Below are 24,830 nucleotides of genomic sequence, written 5' to 3'. Positions count from 1 at the left end.
GTAGAAAGATTAGATGCTTCACTCAGTCCCCACTCAGCGCACGTCAGTACATTTCGTTGTTCCTACCTGAAGCCCCTGAACCCACCTGAGCCAATCAAAGCACCTCTGCAGGATTTATACCACTCAGGTTGAAGAGAGAGGCAATTTTTCTGGTTATCCAACTTCTTTACTCCAGGCATAAACCAGCTCTTCCATTGGAAGGCAGAGGTGATTCAGCTAATCAGGTGGGTACTTAAGAATTGTAGTATGAAATAGTGTTTCTCAACATCTAATGCAGTGGTCCCCAGCCTTTTTGGCACCAGGGACCGGTTTTGTAGAAGACACTTTTTCCATGGACTGGGGGGGAGGAGATGGTTTCGGGATGATTCAAGCACATTACATTTATTGTGCATTTTATTTCTATGATTGTTACATAGTAATAGACAATGAAATAAGTATACAACTCACCGTAATGCAGAATCATGGGAGCCCTAAGGTTGTTTTCACTTGCCACTCACTGATAGGGTTTTGAGATGAGTCTGCAAGCCATTGATTTATTATGGTCTCTGTGCAGTCAAACCTCTCTGCTAATGATAATCTGTATTTACAGCCGCTCCCCAGCACTAGCATAACCACCTCAGGTCATCAGGCATTAGATTCTCATAAGGAGCACGCAACCTAGATCCCTCGCATGCACAGTTCACAGTGGGGTTCGCGCTCCTATGAGAATCTAATGCCGCGGCTGATCTGACAGGAGGAGGAGCTCAGGCGGTAATGGGAGCGATGGGGAGCGGCTGCAAATACAGATGGAGCTTCGCTTGCTCACCTGCCGCTCACCTCCTGCTGTGCGGCCCGGTTCCTAACAGGCCACAGACCGGTACTGGTCCAAGGGCCGGGGGATGGGGACCCCTGATCTAATGCACACAGACATGCCCTGCGGATCCTGTTGCAATGCAGATTCTGATTTGACGGCCCTGTGCTGATTCTGCGTTGCCAGCAAGCTCCCAGGTGAGGATGACTGAGGTGGTCCAAGGTCTCCACCTTGCCCAGCATAAGAATATAGCTATTTATATGGAACATTGGGCTCCCTGGAGGTCTGAAAATACTTTGAGGAGGTTCTGCTGACAAACCCATCTTCCCCCAATTTTTATTTTATTTTATTCTTTTAATTAATTTTTATTGGAGTATAGTTGCTTTACAATGTTGTGTTAGTTTCTACTGTACAGCAAAGTGAATCAGCTGTACAAATACATATATTACCTCTTTTGGATTTCCTTCCCATTTAGGTTACCACAGAGCATTGAGTAGAGTTCCCTGTGCCATACAGTAGGTTCTCATTAGTTATCTATTTTATACATAGTATCAATAGTGTATATATGTCAATCCCAATCTCCCAGTTCATCCCACCCACCCCCTTTTCCCCCCTTCGTATCCATATGTTTGTTCTCTACGTCTGTGTCTCTATTTCTGCTTTGCAAATAAGATCATGTATACCATTTTTCTAGATTCCACATATATGCATCAATATACGATATTTCTTTTTCTCTTTCTGACTTACTTCACTCTGTATGACAGTCTCTCGGTCCATCCACATCTCTACAAATGACCCAGTTTCGTTCCTTTTTATGGCTGAGTAATATTCTATTGTATATATGTGCCGCATCTTCTTTATCCATTCATCTGTCAGTGGACATTTAGGTTGCGTCCATGACCGGGCTATTGTGAATAGTGCTGCTATGAACATAGGGGTGCATGTATCTTTTCAAATTATGGTTTTCTCCAGATATATGCCCAGGAGTGGGATTACAGGATCATATAGTAGCTCTCTTTTTAGTTTTTTAAGGAACCTCCATGCTGTTCTCCATGGTGACTGCACCAATTTACATTCCCACCAACAGTGTTGGAAGATTCCCTTTTCCTCACACCCCCTCCAGCATTTATTATTTGTAAAAAAATTATCATTTCTTAAAAACACATAATAACTAGTTGACATAGGCTTCACCCCATCTGAATTTTAAAACTTAAATATCTTAAATGAGTTGAAATAAGTAGGATTTTTAATTAAACATTACCTAAAGTGACCATATAACGAGAGTTTACTTTGCTTGGGGAAATAAATGTCAGTAATGTCAAATTCAGCATCAAAGGCAACCCAGTGACAAACAGATTTGTGTGAACCACAAGAAAAGAGAAGGTTGCTTTAGTTTGATGGTAATGTGTGACGTACAGGATTCATTTTACTGGAGAACTCAGTTTAAAATTGCATGAAAGAAGGTTTTCTGCTCACATGTCAAAGGCCATTACTAATGAAGGTAGCAACTGGGTAATGATTGAAATTTACAAGCATCACTTTCAGCATTTTTTTCCCCTTTGGATTTTCATTGACTGGATGATAAGCTGTAATTTTTGGTTTCATTTCATACTAAAAGTATATGCTGTCTATATAATTAGCAATATTTTATTCTTCCATCAACTTCATGAAGAGAAAATCATCTCATGGTGTCCTATTTTCATGTTGTGGTAATGGATCCTTTTGTCAGTGATAGAATACAGATAAATACCAGCATCCAAAATGGAAGGAAAAGAGGACCTATTTACTAGAGGATATTATTTCTCTGCATTACTGTGAAAATTAGGTATAGATGAACAGGAAAATGACAGAGTTAAAAATTAGTCTTCCAATCTGTTTTTGTAGCACAGGCAATCTGTAAAATTTCTACTAAGGGCAAGAAGATTTTATCATATACACCCACATACCCCCAAATTATACGGCATCATCTTATGTTTTTTTTTTTTCTTCCAACTTTTGCGTGGCTATGATATTAGAAGATCTCTGTGTCATTATGTTTTCCATTATTATCATTCAATTGTTTGCTCAAGATTACTAACTTGTCAGGTCACCTATAGTAGTCAAATAGTATGTTTTAAATCTGATATATTAATAAATATAAATTTTTAAAACAAAATCAGTTCTACAAAAGATCAGATTCATGCCAACAATATTCCGCCCTATATATTGCTAGAAATATCAAATGTGAATTGAATCTATACCTTTCCGAGCTCATTCGGTATAAAAATGTTTAGATTAATTATAATAGTCATAGAAGCAAGAGAAAAATTAATGTGTTTTCATTTTGCACTTTTACATGATTTCATGCAAGCCAGTATTGTAATTTATTTTAGGACCTGGGTTGCTCACTTATCATTCTTTTCAAACTGAAGACCGTGCCTATTTAGATTTCTACAGGCTGCATCCAGAATTTCAAAAATTCATAAAAGTAGAATTTCAAGTGATACCATTTTCAACCACTTATGTGAGAAGATGCCTTTTGTATGGTTTCATGATCACTTTGCAATTCAGGGAAACTTTTTCGATTTTTAGGTTTACTTTCCACTTTATCTATTAAAAGTTCTGCAGTATGAGACCCTGAGAGACCAAAGTTACGCTACCATATAACTTTTGCAGGAACTTTGCCCCCAGTGACCCATCCTGGCTTTTCTGGCTAAACACAAATTGTCCAACCAAACTTAGATAAACCACAGCTCCACTCGTGCAGCCTCTGTTTCCTTAAGGGGGCCCCAAACAGCCATAGCTTCTCCTACCTTCTTAGAATTTGATCAGTGAAGAATAATCAGAAGACCTTCCTCCATCAGTCCTATACTATGCTCAAGCACCTCACTCATCGGAAAAGTCACCACACTGCTCTTCTCCTGTTGAAATATTTTCATCAAGGCTTGCACTAATGACTTTTACCGGATTTCTCCTTCCACAGTTATTATAAAATTTGTCCTTCCCATGTGCAAGCATCTAGATGTCTCCAAAAAGTCAACCTTTCCAGGTGTCTTAACCCAAAGAGTAGTGTTCCATGGCTGGTATCTTGAAACCCAAGTTGTATGGGAAATGATACAGTCTCTCATGTTACATGAGTGTATTTAAATATTCACTAAAATTAAATGCAGTTTACACAAATGATTTAATAAACAGCTAGAAACAGTCCCCTTTGCTCCAGGAAGAAGCTAGAAGCCAGCATCTCTGGAAAATTCTCTCATACCCATGAGTACACTGTCACGAAAAATCAATATTTTTCTAGCAACCTCCAGGTCCATCCCCACGTATCATTTTCCGAAATGGTCTCTTGATACACACGTGATCTCCTCTGAGTGAGATCTGTATTTGCCAGCATGGTCCAGGGTGTTTCTGAGCTCCTTATAGATTGGAAGCAATGCACATTTTCAGGTGTGAAGAGTAAGGAAAAGTGGCAACTTACAGGTACCCACTTTGGATAGGAAAACTGTAGGGTCTTCAGGAAAAGAAACAACCACTTCATCAGCTTCAGAGATGGGGTGTCATTTGCTGGCTCAGAGGAGTTTGGGGTGTCCAGAGTCCTCTGATCCCACCACATCCCAGTGCTAAATCCTGGTATTTTCCAATGTATGGGACAATGTTCGTAAAAGATGTGTGATACTGTGAAGTCAATCCAGATTCCATTTCAGCAAGCGTCAGCCTCGAGTCTTCTTGGTTTTGTCCTAAATCAGCCGGTGTCTTCAATAAAACAGCGATTCTTTTTTTTTTTTAATAAATTTATTTATTTATTTATTTATTTTTGGCTGTGTTGGGTCTTCGTTTCTGTGCGAGGGCTTTCTCCAGTTGCGGCGAGCGGAGGCCACTTTTCATCGTGGTGCGCGGGCCTCTCACTATCACGGCCTCTCTTGTTGCGGAGCACAGGCTCCAGACGCGCAGGCTCAGTAGTTGTGGCTCACGGGCCTAGTTGCTCCGCGGCATGTGGGATCTTCCCAGACCAGGGCTCGAACCCGTGTCCCCTGCATTGGCAGGCGGATTCTCAACCACTGCGCCACCAGGGAAGCCCGCGACTCTTTGGAAGTAGGTGCCCCCTTCCTCTCACCATGCCCTGAGATAAGACTTAAACTTGGACCTCAGTTGTCACTCATGAGCTCTGTCATGCAGTCCAATCAGTCTGTCCATCTTGCTGTCTTTCCCACCAAAGATTCCACCAAAGCAGTCATGTGGTCTTGACTTCAATCCATATTTCATATTATGGGTTTCCAGTGTCCCATGCTGTTTTGGTAGAGATACGCCTACTGCCTTGAAACGCACCTGGGGTGAATAACCATCCCATACTCACCTTTCTCTGACGGACTCCTACCTTCGATCTCTATGGGTAGTAATGCTTGCATTGGTCAGCATTCAACGGCAGAGGAAAGAATACATGTTGTCCAAAAGTGATTTCACAAAACATTTAATGGCTTAAATAATCATCAGACGAGCTGAAGAAATGGATCTTTGATCTCCTAGGGATGATCCCCAAATTACTTGATAGATGGGGGTCAATGAAGCTGATATTCCTTCTATTGTCAAGAATCTGCTTGCTACACTTTACACGATGCTGGGTTCAAATCATACCACATCTGCTATGATCTGAATCAGTATAATTGATGCCTCACACCTGCCTCTCTTATCACCTGTGTCAGCTCTGGTTTCATAACTCATGCAAGTGCGTTGAATTGGAAGAACTTAAAAAGTTGACACCTGCATGGAAGATTGTCCAGAAAAATGTAGATGCAGCTTTCTGGTCTTTCCTTCAGGAAGGGAAACTGGAAGATAATAAGTGTTTTGAGAGGCAGCCCACATTTTCAGCCACAGGTGGTGGCTCTTTTCACTTTCTTCTTTTTTTGATAAATTTATTTATTTTATTTTTGGCTGCCTGGGATCTTCGTTGCTGTGTGCAGGCTTTCTCTAGTTGCGGCGAGCCGGAGCTACTCTTCGTTGTGGTGTGCAGGCTTCTCATTGTGGTGGCTTCTCTTGTTGCGGAGCACAGGCTCTAGTTGTGTGGGCTTCAGTAGTTGTGGCACGCGGGCTCGGTAGTTGTGGCACGCGGGCTGCAGTAGTGTGGCTCGTGGGCTCTAGAGCGCAGGCTCAGTAGTTGTGGTGCGAGGGCTCAGTAGTTGTGGCTCGCAGTCTCTAGAGCACAGGCTCAGTAGTTGTGGCGCAGGGGGCTTTGTTGCTTTGCGGCATGTGGGATCTTCCCGGACCAGGGCTCAAACCTGCATCCTCTGCATTGGCAGGCGGACTCTTAACCACTGCGCCACTAGGGAAGCCCCTTTTTGTTTGTTAACATGTCTGTTTATCTCTGCAGAATCCAGGTGCTTGTGCAAATCGACAGTGATCTAGACTGGGATTCAGCTGGGGGTGCCTTCAGTTGCTACTGCCATTCCAATGCATTCTCTTTATCTCTCTTCAGAAACAAATTAAACAAATGCAGACACCTGGCCCACAGAATACAGCTATTGTGTTGCCAAATGTATTTGTTGCATCTCTTCCTTTTGTTTATTGTCTCTCTCAATACCAACAAGGTCTGAGAGACACTGACTCTTAGGTGACAGTGCCAACATTACATCTTTATCATCTTGATAGCTTTCTGTGCCTCAGTGTAGATCTCTACAATTTTGATTTTCTCACTATCCCACGATTTCATGACCCTCGTCTACGTCATTGATGCGAAGGGAAACTGAAACTTAGGATGTAGCAGTATTCCAGATTTATGTAAGACCAATGCTTGCCATGGGTGATAACACCTATGTATTAGTTGCTAGAGCTGATATAACAAAGGGCTATGGACCGGGGGCCTTAGCAACAGACATTTATTCCTCGCAGTCGTGGAGACTGGAATCTGAGGTGAAGGTGTCAGCAGAGCTGGTTCCTCCCGAGGCCTCTCTCCTGGGCGTGTAGACGGCCCTCTCCTCCCTGTGTCCTCAGATGGTCGTCCCTGTGTGTGTGTCTGTGTCCGAATCTCCTCTTCTTATAAGGACACCAGTCCTATTGGATTAGGACCCACCCTAAAGACCTCATTAACCTTAATGACATCTTTAAAGGTCCTATCTCCAAACACAATCACATTTTAAGATACTGGGTGTTAGGGCTTCAACATATGAATTTGCGGGGGGACAGAGTTTAGTTCATAACCGCCCCCGAAACAACAGGGATCTGAATCCTCTCTGGAATATCGCCTTATCCATGACCATACAGCATATTCTTCATTTTGCCTAGATATGAAAATGAACTGAAATAAATACCTATACTCTACCTGCTGGCTGTCTGCGTGGTGAGTGGAGAAGTGAGGGTTTCCCACCTGGTTCACCTGCTAACAACATTTTCCTGCAAATTTTGTCACCCAGCACACTGATTGTTGTGTGAAGTGTATGTAACAGGTCATGGTGCTGATAGAATTCGTGGAAAGCCCCGCCTAGCTAATTATAGTGAAATCCCAAGATTTCCTACAGGGAATGCCATGCTATCTTGCAAACCCTTGCCATTTTGGATTAAGTCGCTTGCTTTTTACAGAACTCGTAGAAAATGTGTCTCTTACCCTTGGAGTCCAGTGATCTTGCATCTTGAATGATATCTATCAGTAACTAGATGTTCTTTAATTCAGAAAGAGAAAGACAAATACATGATATAGCTTATATGTGGAATCTAAAACAATCATACAGATGAACTTATTTACAAAACAGAAACAGAGTCACAGACATAGAAAACACTTACGGTTACCAAAGTGGAGAGGCGGGAGGGAAAAATTAGGAGTTTGGGATTAACATATACACACTACGATGTGTAAAATAGATAAACAACAAGGACCTACTGTATAGCACAGGGAACTCTACTCAATATCCTATAATAACTTACAATGGAAAAGAATCTGAAAAAGAATATATATAACTGAATCACTGCTGTACACTTGAAACTAACACAACATTGTAAATCAACTGTACTCCAATAAAATTTTTTAAAAAATAAACTAGATATTCTTCAACCCAATGAAGGAATGAGCCCAGAACACTCCATCATCAAGGGGAAGTGGCTGTGTGGAGTTCAGAGCAAGCAGGTGCTACAGGCTCACATCCTTTGCAGGAGCAAATCATTCATATACCAAGGTGCGTTCTCCTGCATGGCCTCAACACCCATCATGGCCTCATGGAAGGAAACCTATGGTCAGGTGACGAAGTAAAGCCATGCTTGTTTGTGATTGACACTGGACAGTACAAGATATGCTGAAACCATCTGGGTATGTGCTACCGCTATGGTCTCTTGGACCTGTTAGGACTCCAAAATGATGCTTGAGGGAGGAGATGATGCTTCAGGCTTTGTAGGAACAGAATGGCTGTTCAGAAGCACAGGGCAGTATGGTTTCTTGAGCCCAACGAAACCCAACTTCAAGCACAGAGAAAAAAGCAGATCACGTACAGAGGAATAACAAGTAGACTAATAGCGAGGTTTCCACTGGTCACACAAAGGAGCCATAAAATCCAAGGGGTGCGAGAGATTGCCTGTCAGTAGAGAAATCCGTAACCCCTGAAGTATATATTTCAGAAATGTGGACCGAATAAGCACATGTTTACACTGACAGACCTCAGCAGGGAAATACGTGCGCTCAGAAAAGATACCAGGTGGAAGAACATGGAACACAGCATGGGTAGAATATATTTGCAAACTGACTAAACGTCGTGTCTGTGATATTTATGTCTTCCATGAAACCATGTTGAACTTTATCTCCTAAAATATGTATAATTAGGATACACTGTTTTTCACTCCCTTCATTTTTGCCTTTATTCATTCACTCATCCGTCATTCTTGAAGATACACCAATGCTGCCCTTCCTGTCCTCAAAATGACCTTCTAACAATTGAGAATCTGGATACAAAGCTCGGGTACCCACATGTCCCATGTCCCTGGAAGACTCTGGTTTATACTCGCTATTTCAGTAAAGAGGTAAGAGACCCTCTTTCTCACACGTGTTCTGGTATGTACAATAAATTGTAAGTTCATTCTGAAGAAATACTGAAAGATTAACTGTTTCCATCCAAACACTTATAGTTGAAATTGAATGCCTTTGTTTTATCTGGGACCCACTCAGAAATCTCTTAGCCTTTCCGGTTTAGTCACCCATGCAGGATCTAATCCCTTCTTCCTTAGGTTGGAGGTGAAACAAAACAGAATGTGCACACACACAAACACACACACACATATTTTGTTTCTGTCACCACCCCAGTGCTGAATAAATAAATAGTTGGGTTATAAAGAAGAGACCCAGTGAAGTAAGTCAGAAAGAGGAAAACAAATACCGTATGCTAACACATATATATGGAATCTAAAAAAAAAAAAAAAAGGTTCTGATGAACCTAGTGGCAGGACAGGAATAAAGACGCAGACGTAGAGAATGGCCTTGAGGACACGGGTGGGGGGGTTGGGGGGCAGGGAGGGGAGGAGGGGGAAGGGTAAGCTGGGACAAAGTGAGAGAGTGGCATGGACATATATACACTACCAAATGTAAGATAGATAGCTAGTGGGAAGCAGCCTCATAGCACAGGGAGATCAGCTCGGTGTTTTATGATGACCTAGAGGGGTGGGATAGGGAGGGTGGGAAGGAGGCTCAAGAGGGAGGGGATATGGGGATGTATGTGTACATATAGCTGATTCACTTTGTTATACGGCAGAAACTAACCATTGTAAAGCAATTATACTCCAATAAAGATGTAAAGTAAATAAATAAATAATAAAGAAGAGGTCCTTCATTATTTGATTGCACTGATCTAAGCTATTTTGAACAAAAGCTAGCTGTTATCCCCCCAAACAAATGGTTCTTAGTCATATTCGCCATATAGCAAAGTTTCAACGAAGTGCCGTTCATTTGTCAGTATGAGGAATTCATCATTCTGTCTCCTTTCCAAACCAAGACAATACTCGTCAAGTATGTTAGTGTTTTTATTTTTACCTTTTTATTGTTATTGTTGCTGAGAAATTGAGTAAAACATATAGGCAATGTGTGAAATGGTTTGTCTGAATGAAGGTTTAATAAAACATGCTGCATTCACAGCAGCAAGAGTTTGGCAAGCTTTTGTGGGTAATTCTTTGACAATTTAATACCAAGTCCAGCTCCCCTTACTTTACTACGTAGCTTTTCAAAGTCAGACATGAATCACAGTGCTGGGAGCAATGATACCAATTAGTGAAGTTGGGTGACATGTTTTATTATTCTTCTTAGGAAAAAAAAGCAACCCTGGAAATAGAAATTGGCAAGGGAAGCATTCATCACTGCTCTGCTAGCGTTATTCATTTGAATATGCCCATAATTCTTGGCTGTTTTGTCAATGCGGTTCTCTCCTTAGAGGGTTTACGTAATAGCCCAGCTTTGACCTAAATTATGAACTGACCAGCAAAAATGTTAACCATCCAAAAATCTTAAGATGGTATTAATTGTAATGACTTTAATTCCTGGGCTTTGAATGGTAACCTTGTAGCTCCCAGACAAAGTTGTTAGCTTGAAGACGGTTTATGCTGTCTGGGATTCATTTATAATGTGTCAAGGCTGCATGAGTCTCTATAGAGATATAGAACTGGTTGGTCCCTAAGATGTTCTGACAGTTGTCTCAGATTAAATGTTCTTAGGAGGGCCAGCTGGTATTTTTGTGTGTGTTTAATTAATAAGGTAGGAAAAATATTGATTTGTTTTTCCTATCTAATATATCCTTCTTATTAAGCATCACTGCAATTTTTTTTTTTTCTAAAGCAGCTCTGTGCTAAAAGGAAATTGAAGCCTTAGAAAGAAAGGAATGTCCATTTTCATTTGGGGCGGAGTTCTCCGAAGTAGTTCTAACCTGGTCAGTAGACATTTGAGTGTTTGATTAGAGAAATGAATGAAGGAGAGCGATTATGAAGAAGGACGGACCGAGTGGAAGACTAGAGTAGATTCAAGTTTTAATTTTAATTTTAATAAAGATAGGTGTAGTATTCAGGAGCAATGTCTACACACAGTATGAGGCAGGGTCATTTAGGTGGAATGGAGGCATACATTTTTCCATTAAAAGGCAACATGTGACTGTCTCGGGGCTTTGAGAGTAGGCGGAAGTGGAGGCGTCAGGGAAGGAGACAGATACGTAGTGGAGGTAGGGACTGTGTCCATCTGGCCAGTACAGGCAAGACTGCACGGGAACACGTGACAAATAACAACCCCACCATCATGCTGAGCGTGGAAGTTGAGGCAGAGGAATGGACCATGGACAAGAAAGGCAGGAACCCGATCCCAAGTCCAAAACAGCAACAGTACGATTAGGATGATTTCACAGTGAGAAGGACCAGTTTTTAACCCCATTTCCTGGTGCTGATTTGCAACATGTATCTTTTCCTCCAAAGCCAAATACATATCTGGTAAATGCTAATAGATGATAGATAGATAGATAGATAGTTAGATAAAGATAGATAAATAGATAATGGATAGCTATATGATAGATTAGATAGATAATATATGAATAGTTACTAGATAAATAGGTTGTATAGATAAATAGATAATGTATAGATAGATAATAGATATGACAGATAGACAAATAGATGAGATAAATAGATGTATATAAAATTAATTTCTCCAATAAAGGAATTATTTATCTTTTTATAACTCTTGCAATAAGGAAGCCAGTGATTATAGTACAGGTGAAGAAATGGATTTGTGGCTAAAAACAGTTAAGCTAAATTTTAACCTACATACCATTCAAGTGACTGCCCCTCTGTGAGTGAGACGTAATGCAGTAAAGACCCATGATCTCTGCATCATGGGGTCCAGAAAATCCAGGGTCTGATGGCCAGCTGTAGAGAAAGAAGCCTTTTATTTTAAAATATGTACTGATTTTTCAAAAATATTTTTAAAATTGAAGTATAGTTAATTTACAATGTTGTGTTAGCTTCAAGTGTACAGTAAAGTGATTCAGTTATACATGTACATGTACCTATTCTTTTTCATATTCTTTTCCATTATAGCTTATTAAACATATTGAGTAGAGTTCCTTTGTTGTATTTTATATACAGCAGTGGGTGTGTGTTAATCCCATACTCCTAATTTATCTCTCCCCCAACCCCCCAAAATATTGATTTTTTAAATTCATCAATAAAATATAAATAACTGCTAAAATTAGGCTTTTAATGAATCCACAAAACTCTTGTTATTGTCTTTTTTTAAAAAGGAGGATATTGGCCAAAAACCTTACTACTTTCCGAGTTGTCTAATTCAGCTTTTGTATTGTAGCATGATATGTAAGAAGGCAACAGGAACATTTGTAAGAGAACTCTTTATAGAGGTTCTGCTGTGTCCCAGGCATTGCTCAGTTGCTAGGGGAAGAAAAGAAAACATCATGGTGTGATGTTCCCCTCAACTCTGATAATCCAGTGAGCAACCTCACTGAAAGAAGAAGGAAAAAAAAAAAGGAGGAAATAGGCATCCTTTATGGAAGTATTTCAGTTTCCTAATCTGCTTGGAACCATTGTGTCCTACGCATGCTTTTTATTTTTTAATATAATTTAATTTAATATGTATTTATTTATTTATTTTGCCATGCCTCGCGGCATGTGAGATCTTAGTTCTCCAACCAGGGATCGAACCTGTGTCCCCTGCATTGGAAGCAGGGAGTCTCAACCACTGGACCCCCAGGGTAGTCCTGGAAGCACTCTGTCCTAGATCGTAGTTAAATCATGTCTGTATGGAGCCTCAGGAGGAAATGCTCCAGATATAATAATTTCATAAACCTTCAGGTCAATTATTTTTATTAATTTAAATCAAGTGAAAAGCTTATCAGTGGTATTTAAATTTTAAATTAGCTTCATTTGCTTATAAATAGAAAGGAATTAACTCTAAGTAATTATATACAATATGAGTGTGTTGTTATCACAGAAGTTAAAAGGAAGCAACTGGGAACATTTAAAACATATTAGAAATACATATAAATAAAATTGTCCTCTAGATTATTTTGTTCTTTACAAGTACCCGTGATTGACTTTGAAATAAGATGTCAAAATTTCTCTAATAAGATACGTAAGTTCATTTACAATGATTTTAAACTTTTTTATTTTTTTTGTTTTTTTTGTTTCCCAGAGAAGTTCCAAACATAGATTCAGTATTTTTTTTAATTCATTTTTAAATTTTAGCCCAAACTGCCACTCAAGAGACTACCTCATGATCTTACCTGGGAGAAATATCCCTGTTTTTCAAATTAGATTGAATTTTCAACTCTGCATAGAAATATTTTAATCTTATAATTATATTTGGGTAATATTTTCTTGATTGAATGTATCTCAATAGGAATAAACCTGCAGGTATTTATGCATGCATGTATAGCATAGTATATATGTAGAGCACCTACACAGAATGAAAAATGTTACTTTCTCATATTTTAGTGAAGATTTTTTTCTTTGTATACACAATATGCTTTTTGGGTTTTTTAATCTATTTTTTATTGAAGTATAGTTGAATTACAATGTTGTGTTAATTACTGCTGTACGGCAAAGTGACTCAGTTATATATATATATATACACACACACACACACACACACACATTCTTTTTCCCATTCTTTTCCATGATGGTTTGTCACAGGATATTGAATATAGTTCCCTGTGCTCTGCAGTAGGACCTTGTTGTTTATCCATCCTATATATGCCAGTTTGCCTCTCCTAATCCCAGACTCCCAATACATCCCTCTCCCACCCACCTCCCCTTGGCAACCCAGTCTGTTCTCTGTGTCCCTCAAATTTGTTTCTGTTTCATAGATAGGTTCATTTGTGTCATATTTTAGATTCCATGTATAAGTGATAGCATATGGTATTTGTGTCTTTCTGACTTCATTTAGTATGATCATCTCTAGTTGCAACACAATATGTTTTTATCAATATCTTTTTTTCAGTCTATACAAGAAAACGTAAAGAATTAAGGAATGAAGGTGAAATATTAGAAATAATTGAGAGGTTTGTGTTTGTTTAAAACATACCTGTTCAACACTTTGGAGTTTCTTTAGTAGTTTTTTGAACCATTTTATTGACATGTGATTGACCTACAAAAAGCTGTACGTATTCAATATATACCACTTGATGATTTGGTAGATAAGTATATACCCGCGAAACTACCACCACAATCTACGCCATGAATATTTCCATCACTTACATAAGTTTCCTCTCAGTATTATTATTATTATTATTACTATTACTATTTTTATTACTATTTTATGATAAGAACAATTAACATAGGATCTATTGCCTTAACAATTTACTGAAATAAGCCAGACAAAGAAGGACAAACACTGCATGATACCAGTTGTATGAGGAACCTAGAATACTCAAACTCATAGAAGCTGAGAGTAGAATGGTGGTTTCCAGGGGCTGGGGGAAGGGAGGTGCGGACAGGGAGATATTAGTCAAGGGGCTACAAACTTTGAGTTATGCAAGATGTCTAAGTTCCAAAGATCTACTGTACCCCATAGAGCCTACAGTTAACAATGTTGTATTGTGTACTTTTTTAGAGCATTTTTCTTTGAATTAGTGAAAGATCTACTGTGAGGTTTCAGTGATAAAACATAAGGTTGAGCAAGTTAAAGTAGTTTTATCGGATGACAGTAATTCTAAAGTGTTGCACACAGTGTGATCATGAATTCAGGAAAGTTAGAGGGGAAAATATATGTATATGTCTTTTACTGTTGAGTGGGACTAAAATAAGAACTCCATCTATGCTCTGTTATGTCATAAAATATTCTACTTAAAGTCGATTCTCATCTTTTCACATAGATTTTTGGAACTTCTTATTTCTTAAGAGAAACAAAATTCTTGCTGCTGAAATAGCTTATTTTTAGTTGCTTTCCTTTTCAGTAAGCACTTAAAACATCATTTTATCCTTAAGAAACACATTCACAAAAATTTATTAGTTTAATAATTATGTTTTAAAATCTAAGTATGTGTTATGTTGTTTTGATCATGGTGTTCCCATTATTTAATAATTAGGGATTTAATTTTGAAGGAATTTTGTATACTAACTATATTTATGTGAAACCAATCAATGAGGGGTCATTATTCATTGTAATAAAACAATGCAGAAGAACATTTTTTAATGAGGCACCTTTCTGCCACAGGAAATAATATACAGATAAACACTGTAATCTATATATAATGTTTTTATTAAGAATTCATATGGTAGCTTTCATTGGTTATGTCCTCACTTGGTGCCATATTTTTTTTTTAATTTTTATTTTATATTGGAGTATAGTTGATTTACAGTGTTGTGCTAATTCAAGTGTATAGCAAAGTGATTCAGTTATCCATATACATGTATCTATTCTTTTTTCAAATTCTTTTCCCATTTAGGTTATCACAGAATACTGACTAGATTTCCCTATGCTATACAGTAGGTCCTTATTAGTTATCTATTTTTTATATAGTAGTGTGTATATGTTAATCACAAACTCCTAATTTATCCTTTCCCCCCAACATTTCCCCCTGGTAACCATAAGTTCGTTGTCTAAGTCTGTGAGTGTTTCTGTTTTGTAAGTAAGTTCATTTGTATTATTTTTTTAAGATTCCACATATAAGCAATATCATATGATATTTGTCTTTCTCTGTCTGACTTACTTCACTTAGTATGATCATCTCCAGGTCCATCCATGTTGCCCCAAATGGCATTATTTCACTCTTTTTTATTGTTGAGTAGTATTCCATTGTATATATGTACCACATCTTCTTTATCCATTCATCTGTCAATGGACAGTTAGGTTGCTTCCATATCCTGGCTATTGTAAATAGTGCTGCAATGAACACTGGGGTGTATGTATCTCTTCGAAGTATAGTTTTCTCCAGATATATGCCCAGTAGTGGGATTGCTCAATCATATGGTAATTCTATTTTTAATATTTAAGGAACTTCCATAGTGTTCTCCATAGTGGCTGTATCAATTTACATTCCCACCAACAGTGCAGGAGGGTTCCTTTTTCTCCACACCTTCTCCACATATTTCACTGAAGTCTTGTGTATGTTAATTCATTTAATCACCACAACTTCAGGAGGTGAGTGTCACAGTTATTCCCATATCATCACTAAGAAATCAAGAGCAAGATGACTTTGCGTCCATGCTTGAACTCACCCAATTTCCCAGCAGCAGAGTGGAGTAGAAAATGACATTTAGAAAGAAGGACTGCTCTCACGTCACCTAGTCATCCGCTGGCTCTTTCTAACCCTCACCACCCCCTGAGGAATCCAACCTGTATTTCACACATTTTTCTTTAACCTAAGAGTATCCGATAAGTGTTCATTGTGAAGAAGAACATGAGGAGGGATGACAACTAGACTCTACACAGCGGTTACCTAATTTTTTCAAGTGGTACTTACTTGTAAAACATTACTGTAGTAATTGTCTTTTTTCAGCGATGTGTCACTCGAATAAAGCTGGGATGGAGCTTCACCGTGTGAAGAAGATTAGCGACAGGTCAGTGCTGAGAAAATTGAAATTAGGAAGAAAAGATCACGCTGTGCCCTTTCCAAAGTCGTGCTGGAACACCAAATCCCCTAAGTCACGTGTATCCCATCTGCACCTTGCGATGTGTTTTGTGTTACTATTCCCGACAAACCGGAGCCCTTGCTCAATGGCATCATACATTATCATGCAGAAAAGTGACGGGCTTGGGAATACACTCTTCCCTATAATCCTACCCCATGGATAATGTTTGATTATTTAATATATTTAACATATTAATTGTGTTGAATATCCATGATAATATTTAATTATTGAGTTATAAATGCCAATGCTTAATATTTTAATAAATAAAACCATTCAATATATAATAATGCTATGCATAAGTGCAATACCATTTAATTTCTATAAGGTAAAAAAGGGATTTTTTTTCTTTCTTTTTCTATTGAACTATAGATGAATCACATTATTATAATAGTTTCTGGTGTGTAGCCTAGTGATTCAGTATTTTTACAGATTATACTCCATTAAAAGTTCTTACAAGATAATGGCTACAATTCCCTGTGCTGTACAATATATCCTTGTTGTTTATCTATTTTAAATATGGTAGTGTGTATCTGTTCATCCCATACTCCTAATTTATCCCACCCTCCCCCTTTCCCTTTTGGTTACCATTAGTTTGTTTTCTATGTCTGTAAGTCTGTTTCTGTTTCGTAAATAAGTTCATTTGTATCATATTTTAGATTCCACATATAAGTGATATCATGTTGTCTTCCTGTCTGACTTACTTCACTTAGTATGATAATCTCTAGGTCCATCCACATTGCTAGAAATCGCAGAATTTCATTTTTTTTTATGTTTGAGTGATATTCCATTGTATATATATACCATGTCTTCTTTACCAATCCTCTGTTGGTGGACACTTGGGTGGTTACCATATCTTGGCTATTGTAAGTAGTACTGCTATGAACATTGGGGTTCATGTATGTTTTTGAATTAGTGTTTTCATTTTTTCTAGATACGTACCTATGAGTGGAATTGCTGGAATTTCATTAAAAAACAAACATTAGAATAAAATAATTTTTTTTAAGTAAATTTATTTTATTTATTTATTTTTGGCTGCATTGGGTCTTTGTTGCTGCGCGCGGGCTTTCTCTAGTTGCGGCGAGTGGTGCACGGGCTTCTCATTGCAGTGGCTTCTCTTTGTTGCAGAGCACGGGCTCTAGGTGTGCGGGCTTCAGTAGTTGTGGTACGTGGGCTCAGTAGTTGTGGCTTACGGGCTCTAGAGCGCAGGCTCAGTAGTTGTGGTGCAGAGGCTTAGTTGCTCCGTGGCATGTGGGATCTTCCCGGACCAGGGCTCGAACCCGTGTTCCCTGCATTGGCAGGCGGATTCTTAACCACTGCGCCACTAGGGAAGACCCAAGAGTAAAATAATCTTAATATATTGTCTTGATCATAGTCTAATTGATTTTTTCCTTCTCTTGGTGTGAAATCAGGAGAGATACCCTTGAATTAGGCAATATTAAACACATTTTAAGAATAAAAATGTTGAACAGATAATACAGCCAAAGTTCTGCATGTGAAATTTGGATTCAAATCATAAGTTCAGGAATATTTATTATTGGAGTTATTTGGAATTTGTAATTGGGTCAGAAGTGATAAGTACAATCAATAATATAATTATTACAATATTAGTAAATACCAACTTTTTAGATCTTTTTACACATTTTAGTATATTTTAACATTCAATAGAGTTTATAGATTTGGCATTTAAATTAGTAAGTACACCAGTGTTCATTTTCAGAGTTGTTTAGACATAGAAATTTGAAAGAAATTTTGAATAAAAATTATAACATTATTATTTTGAATATGGCCATACAAACACACCCATATCTATTAATGGAGTTATATATATTTTCTAATGTAAATGGGTCTGTTAACCAATAAGTATGTCAGTGTTATGGCTATTGAGACTAGTAAATGCCCCAGTGCTTATCTGGAGATATTTTGATTTTTGAATTTGAATTTGAACAAATAAATACACAGGTGTTATTTGAGCTAAATGCACCAGAGCTTGTCATACGAGTAGTATTCTACTTGAATTGATATTGGAAATAAGTACATTTGTGTTTGTTGGAAATTAATCAAAGAAGAGCATGGGTATTATTTGGAAATGTAAATGTGCATTTTAATTTCAATCAGTAAGTAAATCATTGTAATCTGGCATTCCAGCTATTAAGTGTACCAGTCCTTGCAGACTTATTAAATTTTGAGATATTTAGTTTTAAAATTTTGAACAAATAAAAATAATTAGATAGAATTTCAAATAATAAGTTTACCAGTATTTGCTATCAAAGTTATTTGGGTTTTGGAAGGTGAATTGTAATTTGAATTAATATGTAAGTCAGTGTTATTTAGGATTAGAATTGAAAGGTAAAATATTGCTATTTGAAAATTTGAGGAAGTTTATCAGTGTTCTTTGGGATTCAAATTAGTAAGTGCAGTAGAACTTTTTACCAGAGATATTGGTATATCGGAACTTGATTTGAAGTATAAGCTAATAAGCCAACCAGTGTTGTTTGGGATTGGAATTAATACATGTACTGATCTTTGTTATGGTCTTATCTGAATTTTTGAATTTTAATTAGGAATTCAGTGAATGAATGTACTAGTGTTACTTAGAAATGTGAATTTACATTTGATTCGAACTGAATTTAAATCAGTAAGTCTACCAGTGTTATTTAGAATTTGAGCCAGTAAATGCCAAGTACGTGCTATCAGATTTATTTGGATTATGGAATTTGAATTTAAATTTGAGCTAATAATTCGCCAGTGTTATTTGCCTTTAGAAATAATTAGTGGACTGGTACATGTTAATGGTACGACTTGGATTTTAAAATTTCAACTGAAAATTTCAGTTGGAAGTTTCAGACTATTATCTGAAATTTAAAATTGACATTATAATTGAATCAACAAATATGCCAGTGTTATTTGTAAATAATGTGAAAAAGTATACCTTACGTTATAGGTCTTTGGGATATCAGTTGAAATTTCAAGGAAATTTACGCCAGTGTTGATTAGAATTTGAAATAATACGTGCAACAGCCAGTGCTTGTTATCAAATTATTTTAGATTTTAAAATTGTCTATGGAATTGGAACCAATAAATAAAACAAAGTATTTGGAATTTGAGCTAATAAGTGCATTGGTGTTTTTTATTTTAATTACTTTTAATTTTTGGTTTGCGGAATTTGATTTAGAATTTGAAATAAAGCATAGTCGTTTTTAATTTTAGCTAATCAATTCAGTAGTAGTACATTTATCAAAATTAATTAATAAGTAAACCACTGTCGTTTTGAATTTTATCTAACAAGTAAACTAAGGTTATCTGAAATTTGAATATGTATACACTAATGTTATTTGGAATTTGACGAGATAAGTGGAATAATGCTTCTTATTGGAGAAATGTGTATATTGGAATTTTACTTGAAATGTGAACTGATAATTACAGCAGTGTCACTTGCTATTGGACCTCAAAAGTGTGTCTCTTCTTGTCATGGGTATTATTTGAATTTGGGAATTTAAATTGGAATCTGAGTTGATAAGACAAATGGTATTATGAGGAATTTTAAACTACTAAGCATATTAGTGATTATTGTCTGAGATTTCTGAAATTTGGAATTCTAAATGAAAATTAAACCAAAAGTTAAAATTTATATTATTAAGTACACCAGTGTTAATCACAATATTAGCTAAAAGTCCACCAGTACTTGTTATCTATTTATTTGGGAATTTTAATTGGAATTTGGACTGATACCAGGGTTATTTGGAATTAGAACAAATCAGTTTACCAATAATTGTTGTCACTGTGACCTGGATTTGGGATCGTGAATTGGAATTTGAATTTATAAGACCTCTCATGTTATTTACCATTTGAGCCAATAATTATGCCTTTGCTTGGCATTAGAGATATTTGGATACTCCAACTGGAATATGAATTAATAAGCACACCAGTGTTAATTGAAATTTGAACCTGATCAGTGCATCTATGCTTGTGGTCAGATTTATTTACCCTTTGGAATTGAAACGGCATTTCTGTTTGAAGTGAACCTCAGGTTGTTATGGAAATGGCATTTCTGTTAAAAGTGCACCTCAGGTTATTATGGAAGTTACCTGCATATGGACATAGGGTTGAATAAATACATCAGTGTTATCTGAAATTTGAAGAGATAAGCACATTGAAGCTTGTTATCAGTTTTATTTGCATTTTAGAATTGGAATTGAGATATGAATTAATAACTAAATCGGTCTCATTTGGAATTTGAACTTAAAAGTAAACTTTTGTAATTTGGAATTTAAATATGTAAGCACGTGTTATTTGAAATTTGGATGAAATACAAGACCACTGTGTTACTAGTTATTTGAAATAATATGTGTACCAGTGATTGTTATAGGAGATATTGAAATACTAGAAATAGAGATGAAAGGTAACATAGTCATTTATCAGTGTTATTTTGAATTTGAGCTAATAAGTACAGTGGTATGTGTTATGAGATATTAGACTCTGGATTTTAATTGAAATAGGAAGTAATAATTATACCACTATTATTTGAAATTGGAACTAATAATAGTCGCAGAGCTTGATACCAGTGCAATTTATATTTCAGAACTTGAATTGGAAGTTGAATTAATAAGACCTGAAATACTATTTGCAATTTATGCTAATAAATGCATTAGTGTTTGTTATGGATAAATTAAGATAGAAATAGAAATTAGAATCAGAATATAAGTTAATAAGTACACTAGTGCTATTTGGAATTGAAAATAATAACTGTACCCGTATTTATTCTCAGTGTTATTTGGATTTTGAAATTTGAATTGGAAATTGAAATAAACACACTAGTAGTATTTGGAATATTTAATTAGCATTATTATTTGATCCAGTAGGTACACTGGTGTTATTTAGAATTGGGGTGAATAAATGTATCACTGCTTGATTACTGGGTTATTCAGATTTTGAAATTTGAATTGAAATTTGAAATAAGTATCCCATTTTTACTTGGAATTGGAACTAATAAGTCCACAAAAGCTGGTTTTCAGATATATTTGTCATTCGGACTTTGATTTGGAATTGTAATTACTTTTATATAGTGCTATTATTGGGAATTTGAATGAAAAGTATGCTTTTACATGTTATGTGAGATTTCTAATTTTGTGCAATAATTCCCTAGTGTACTGGCTGCTTAGAAATTTCTTTTCCTACTGAAATTAATCATATTTCTTTATGACATCAACTCTCTCAGACCATCCATTTAACTGTTTCTATCAAGTGGCTTCTGTAGGACTGATAGGTTTCTAAACATCAATATCACATTACAAATCAATCTCAAGCCTTGCCAAAAAAATAGAATTTTATTAAGACGTTAAAAATGATACTAGATAATTATTTGAATCCTGTGCAAAATCATCAAAAAATGAGAAGCCTGGCAGTTCTCATTACCAATTAACGTTAGGAACTAGGAATGTGATCTCATGTTGGAAATTCAAATCGAAAGAATGAATCTCACAGGATTAAGAGAGATGCTGGGAAGACCACTGGAAAACCATTTTCATTTTGTGTTTCCACCAAACAGACTCTCCTGTTGCTTTGCAAATTCAGACATAAACTGCAGCGTGTTTCACCATTCTAAATGACATTTACACCAGGGGAAACTGCCCACAGTGCAGTCTCTCAGGTAAGCATGCGCACACAGTCAACGTGACTTAAATGATGACAATTATGAGGATAAACACATTTGTTTTCATCCATCCTTTTTGTTTGTTTGTTTAAATTTTTATTGGAGTGTAGTTGATTTACAATGTTGTGCTAGTTTCTGCTGTACAGCAAAATGTATCAGTTATACATATACATATATCCACTCTTTTTTAGATTCTTTTCCCACATAGGTCATTATAGAGTATTGAGTAGAGTTCCCTGTGCTATACAGTAGGTTCTTATTAGTTATATATATATATATATATATATATATGTATATGTATATATATACATCAATCCTAATCTCCTAATTTATCCGCCCCCCCTCCGGTAACCATAAGTTTGTTTTTTATTTTTGCAGGGAAATGCTCCATTTTTAAAAACATTTTACTTGTAGTTAGTAGGCTAACATTCTCAAAGGGTGCAGTTTGAGTGGTCTTTGATTGTTACCAATTATACTAAGATAATGAGGAACAACTTGTACTAAATTCCTTCAGTATTTTCCAGGTAACATTAACTGTAAAAGGGTAATTAGTGGAGAATAGAAAGGGAGTAGCTTACCGAATAATGATCACCCACCAGTGAATATCCAGTTCTGTATATTACATGAGAAATGTGAAAATAAAGGACATCTGAAGAATATCTCATTCTGCCTATTTCACAGGATATACATGGATGTGAAGAGCAATGAAACATTTCATGAACATTAAATTGCCACGGGCATATATAAATATAATAAATGCACACTGTGAGTGCCATCTAGCAAAAACAATATTCAAGATATTGTTCTGGACAGAATAATCCAGAGTTGTTTCTGGAGGATATTTGCATACAAAACTAATAATACATGTCCCCAAATTTCTAGTGAACAGCTCAGTCCAGGATGAAGTATCACTGAGAAAACAAAACATTGTTCACTGTATAAATAGACTATTCACATTTATCTGGACTAAATTTCTTTTCTTTAAAAATTTTTTAAAATAATTAATTTATTTATTTTTGGCTGTGTTGGGTCTTTTGCTGAGTGCAGGCTTTCTCTAGTTGTGGCGAGCGGGGGCTGCTCTTCGTTGAGGTGCGCGGGCTTCTTATTGCAGTGGCTTCTCTTGTTGTGGAGCACAGGCTCTAGGTGTGTGGGCTTCAGTAGTTGTGGCACATGGGCTCAGTAGTTGTGGCTCACGGGCTGTAGAGCTCAGGCTCAGTAGTTGTGGCGCACAGGCTTAGTTGCTCTGCAGCATGTGGGATCTTCCCGGACCAGGGATTGAACCCATGTCCCCTGCATTGGCAGGCGGATTCTTAAACACTGCACCACCAGGGAAGTCCCTGGACTAAATTTCAAAAGCTGGAAATGCATTCAGATAAGTATCTGGACAGTTTCTTGTATCACCAAGCCCCAAATTTATTTCCCTTTATGACATATTTCTGGATTTCTCAAATCTATGTACAGCACAATTCCTTTAAAAATAGATTTTGAAAGGACAGGAGTAGTTTTGTTTAAACGTTCTCTCCCTCTAAAAAGAAGTCATTTCTGAATAGATTCAGTTATTTAATATGTTTTAAGAAAACCAACGAGACACAATGGGTCACTCAATAAAAAGCAAGTCACGCATTTGACCACCATGTTAATGACTGTTGCCACCTAAAATATTATCAACCTTGAACTTTTTTCTCAGGCTAAGAATCCATATTGCTTCAGAGAAGGAAAATATAATAAACAAAATGAAACACATTGTATAATTTTCTGTAGCGAACATCTTGATGTTAGAATACAAAAATATTAAATGAGACCAGAAGGATCTGTAGCCACATTTATTTTTATCTTTATTTTAAAATTTTTAATTATCCTTTTGTTAAATTGAAGTATAGTTGATTTACAATGTTTCAGGTGTAGAGCAAAGTGATTCAGTTTATATATACATATATATGTGTATATATATATTCTTTTTCAGATTATTTTCCATTATAGGTTAGTACAAGATATTGAATATAGTTCCCTGTGCTATTCAGTAGGACCTTATTGTTTATCTGTTTTGTATATAGTAGTGTGTATCTCTTAATCCCAAATTCCTAATTTAGTCCCCTTCCCCATTTCCCCTTTAGTAACCATAAGTTCGTTTTCTATGTCTGTGAGTCTGTTTCTGTTTTGTAAATAAGTTCATTTGAGTCGTATTTTAGATCCCACATATAACTGATATCATATGATGTTTGTCTTTCTCTTTCTGACTTATTCCACTTAGTATGATCATCTCTAGGTCTATCCGTGTTGCTGCAGGTGGCATTATTTCATTCCTTTTATGGCTGAGTAGTATTCCATTGTATATATGTACCACATCTTCTTTATCCATTCATCTGTCGATGGACATTTAATCTTCTGTAGCAAACATCATGATGGTAGAACATAAAAAAATGTTAAATGAGACCAAAAGGGCCTATAGCCACATTTAAATATAGATTACTTTCTATTTCCTCATTGGGCTCTATTCCTGTGGTTTATATGATCATAATTGATTATTTACTTAGTAAACATTTGTTGGGTGTTCTAATAGGTGCCAGGTACTCAGCTAAACAAGAGGAAACCAAGATAGATAAGACATGCTACTTGCCATGAGTGAGGTTATAATCTACTAGGACAAAAAAGCATGGCAACCTGTAATCCCCATGGAACCATTCCTCTACCTTGGTGTGTGTATGAAAACATTGTGTAGAATCCCTGAGGATGGGCTAAATATCTCTGAGGTTGGCACCTGGAATCGAGAAGAGACAAGATTATGACAGTACGAAGTCACTTTTCTGTTTCAGGTGGCTGCAATTATTT

At 36.7% G+C, this 24,830-nt stretch overlaps 1 long non-coding RNA gene across 1 annotated transcript in view; it reads left to right on the top strand.

The window, feature by feature from the left end:
• LOC309653462 overlaps window positions 1-22,298 on the top strand; it is a 170,942-nt gene extending 148,644 nt beyond the window's left edge. The window contains exon 3 of the long non-coding RNA XR_014259197.1: window positions 21,897-22,298. This is a non-coding gene — a long non-coding RNA (uncharacterized lncRNA). The remainder of the gene's footprint in view (window positions 1-21,896) is intronic.
• The last annotated feature ends 2,532 nt before the right edge of the window (window positions 22,299-24,830 follow it).

This window comes from Balaenoptera physalus (assembly GCF_965194825.1).
Source record: "Balaenoptera physalus genome assembly, chromosome: Y".
NCBI classification, from domain to species: Eukaryota; Metazoa; Chordata; class Mammalia; order Artiodactyla; family Balaenopteridae; genus Balaenoptera; species Balaenoptera physalus.
This window is presented reverse-complemented; position numbering and strand designations above follow the sequence as displayed.